Source organism: Urocitellus parryii, chromosome 12 (assembly GCF_045843805.1).
Source record: "Urocitellus parryii isolate mUroPar1 chromosome 12, mUroPar1.hap1, whole genome shotgun sequence".
Classification (NCBI taxonomy): domain Eukaryota; kingdom Metazoa; phylum Chordata; class Mammalia; order Rodentia; family Sciuridae; genus Urocitellus; species Urocitellus parryii.
The window spans coordinates 24,452,057-24,456,193 of NC_135542.1; positions in this window are offsets into that span (position 1 = coordinate 24,452,057).

Sequence of the window (4,137 nt, forward strand, 5' to 3'; positions counted from 1 at the left end):
GCAAGCACTTAACCACTGAGCTAAACCCCAGCCCAATATTTCTATTTCTGCTTAACCAAACATGAAATCCATATTTTGTGGTAAATAATCTTTATGTAAGCAAAAGTACTTCAGATACTGTAGATACAAGCAAAATAAGACACCATCTTTAATTTTAAGAAATTTGCAGGGAAGATTGAAAATCAAACAAATACTGACCATTAAATAATATAACTTATGATACAAACTAAAACAATGTATTCAGGCTCAAAGACAAGGGTAAGATCTGAGCAATTTCATGAGGTAAACAGAAGTAAACAAAAATATTACTCTGAATAATAAGGTATGTTTGAGTTAAAATTTATTTTTTACTTACTTTTTATTTCCTTTTCTTTCTTTCGGTTTTTTGAGCTGCAACAGGGCTTTCTTTGTGGTAGGCCATTGAAGTTCTTGATGTGAAATTAAGATCAAGAATAAAATCCTGCTTTACATAGAGGGTAGTAGATTGACTGAAAGCATGTTAATAAAAATCCTGCTGCAATCAAATACTCCTATTTTTCTTCCAAGAATCCAGATAAAGATGAACAAATATTTCATTTGTATTTCCATAAGAAATACCTTCTATCCTCAAGCTGGAATTGGAATCTCAGCAAACACATTTCTGCTTTGCCTTTACATTGTCACTGTCTTTGTGGGACCCAAACCCAGGAATACTGACCTCCCAATCTCCCACATGGCTCTAACACACATCCTCATGCTCCTTACACATGGGACTTTGGGTATCTACAGATTTTGAAGAAGTGTAGGATAGTTCATGTCAGTTCAAATGCAAAGTGCTTGTCTTCCTGGCCAAGGTCATGAGGGGACTCTCCATCTGTACCACCCACATGCTGGGTGTGCTTTAGGTCATCACTATCTACCTCAGTGGCTTCTAGTTGGCCTGCTTCATATTAAAAACCACAAATGCCCTCCAGTGGCTAATTGTTTTCTTATTAATCCTCACCATCTCCATCTATACCAATCCAGTTTTTTTAATACTGTGGCCAGACCAAATAAAATGCAGCCTGGTCTTCTATTTCTCACTGACCACTATTCCTTTCAGCTCATGAACTACAAGCACGGGTTCCTCTTTTTATTGCACTGATGGCATTCAGTGATCTCTAGTTTTGAGGCTGTATGGTTCTTTCAAGCAGATACATAATGATAATCTTTCATAGATGTAAACAACAATCGTGTTTTTTCAAAGCTCCAGATTTTCTCCATAAAGTTCCCCAGAAAAGAAGAGCCATTCATGCCCTTCTGCTGCCCATCATGCGTTTTGACATCTAGTATTGTTTGAACTTCATCATCTTACTGTTAATAAGCATAGTGTGAGCAACTTATCTCATCTTGAAATGTCTTCAAATGCTTGGTATCAATGGTGATGGCATGCTCGGTCCTTTTGTGCTGATCTATGCTGACACTCAAATAATAAATCTATGCAAATTAAATGGAGAAAAATGTCTGCTTCTGACAAAACTGATCAAAAGCAACTTTGTCATTCTTATTAAAATATTATCTCTTTCAGAAAATTTTACCTCTTATAAAAATCAATAAAATAGAATTAAAATTTTCTATTACAACAATGTTATCTAAATAGATATCAAATAGCTTGTGAAAAATTTTTTTCTGTATGTGGATCAGTTTTTTTAACATTTACATTAATTTTCACTGTATCTTACACCATTTGTGTATCATAAAGTTTTATGAACTTTTTATGTAAATTTTTATGTACTTTGTATCTTAGACACTCATATTTGGTCTATGTTTTTTGTCTTCCTGCATTAAAGTTCCTGATATTTCTTTCAGTGAAATTCTATTAGAGGAATATTGATGCTTTTCTCTTTTTGTCTATTAATATGCACATGCTCATATCAAAGCAGTAGTATTGCAATTTTGTGGAAACCATGGGTAACTTAGTGAGACACTGTTAACACAACAGGTAGAAGATGGATCTCTTTCGTGGATCACCTTAGAGGTTCACTTTCCTATATACAAAACTACCTCAACAACAAACTGAACAACAAAAATACAATAAATACCATGAAATAGTACTTCATGAACAAGAGAATGCCAGCACTATTTTAAAAATAAAAGTGTTGGTCACCATGTGAACCAATTAGAAGCCACACACTTCTGTTCAGAATATAAAAGATAGTATAGTAGGTATAGAAAAGAATTTGATGATTACTAAAATTTTAAACAGAATTACTGTGGTGAGCCGTTTCTGTGAACTGTGGCCGCCATTACAAGATGGCGCTGGTTTCCCCTGTAGTCTGTGACAAACAACTCCTTATCAGAATGAGTTGGCACGCTGTGACTTGGCACCCTGTGAGAAAAGTCCACGTGGCAGCTTCACATTGGGGCTTGAGGTGCTTTATTAAGGCTGGGAGGGGCATCCAGGGGTTAGAAGAAAAAGTATCAAGGACCTGAATAAACTGCTGAGAGAAGATTCCCGAGTTGCGTCTTCCTTGCGGGCAAGGGGTCGCGACAAGTGGCGCCGAAACCCGGGAACCAGAACTTTCAGTCAGTCAGGGGTGGTGCACCGGTTAGTCCCAGGTAAGTGGGATCTGCGATGAAAGCAGAGATAGTCCCAGTAAGTGGGATCTGCGTCCAAAGCGGGGTCAGCTCCTCTACAAAGAAAGAGAGAGCCTCATATTTATTGCAGCTGCACTGTGTACTTTCACTTTTGTTTTCTGTGTTTCTTTTGTTGTGTCATCTCGTTTTTGTTTTTTGTGGTATCTCTTGTTGTTTTTTGTGCGTCTTTTGTTGTTGTGTCATGGGTGTCGCATCTTCAAGTCCACTCCTCCTGGCCCTAGATGACCTGTTACGTTCCAAGGGCCTGGAAGTGAAACGTAGTACTTTAGAGAGATTTTTACAGAAGACAGATATTGCTGCACCGTGGTTTGCATTCTCGGGCAGCCTTACTATACCTAGCTGGGATAAATTAGGCAAAGACCTTGACTTTGCTTCTGAGCAGGGCATATTAGAGGGTGGGGTGATACCCCTTTGGAAGATGGTCCGTAGTTGCCTCACAGATGGCAGATGTCAGGAAGCACTTACTAAAGGACAGGAAGTTTTAGAGCAATTACATGAGGAGAAGTCAGAGACGGCAGAAAGTTAGGTATCTCAGGAGGATGGGAGTGTGCGGAGCATGAAACAGGGGAGGAGGCGGCTGTCTCCGGCAAGAAGTGAGATATCTCAGAAGGATGGGAATGTATGGAATGTGAAACAGGGGAGGAGACGATTGTATCCAGATCTCAGTGCGCTGCGCACACCCCCATGCGAAAGTGGGTCAGAGAAAGAGGAGGATGAGGAGGAGGAGCTTGGGAGGCTGTCTTGTCAGCTAGGGAGTGTAGGTATGGGAGAAGGGAACAGAAATAAACAGGGGCTCAAGAAAAATGATCCTCCAGATCCACCGCCGTATGGTGGGGGTGTTTCGGGGAGAGCTTTCCATGCCCAAACATGGAGGGCTGTTAATGCTGAGATGGGTCTTGCTTATCCAGTTTTTCAGGATGACAATAGGGGAAGATTCCATGAACCTTTAGATTTCAAAATTGTGAAGACCCTGGCGGAGTCCGTGCGTACTTATGGGGTGGATGCCGCCTTCACACTAACTCAGGTGGAGGGTTTGTCTAGATACTGCATGACTCCCTCTGACTGGGCTAGCCTTGTTCGGGCTTGCGTTTCCCCGGGTAAATATTTGGACTGGAGAGCATTTGTGCTAGAGGGCGCAATAGAGCAGGCCGCCCAAAACCATGCGGCGGGACACCCCGCTTGGGATAAGGATATGCTTTTGGGGCAGGGGAGATTTGCTAATCAACAGACAGGATTTCCTCTTGAGGTATATGACCAAATTAACAGCATTTGCATTCGGGCATGGAAATCACTTCCAAATAGAGGAGAGGTATCTGGTAATTTGACCAAGATTCTACAAGGCCCTACAGAACCCTTTTCAGATTTTGTTGCAAGGATGGTAGATGCCGCTGGAAAGATTTTTGGGGATCCTGATAGAGCCATGCCCCTTATCAAGCAATTGGTTTTTGAGCAATGCACCAAGGAATGTAAAGCAGCAATCACTCCTTATAAAAACAAGGGCATAGAAGCATGGATGAAGGT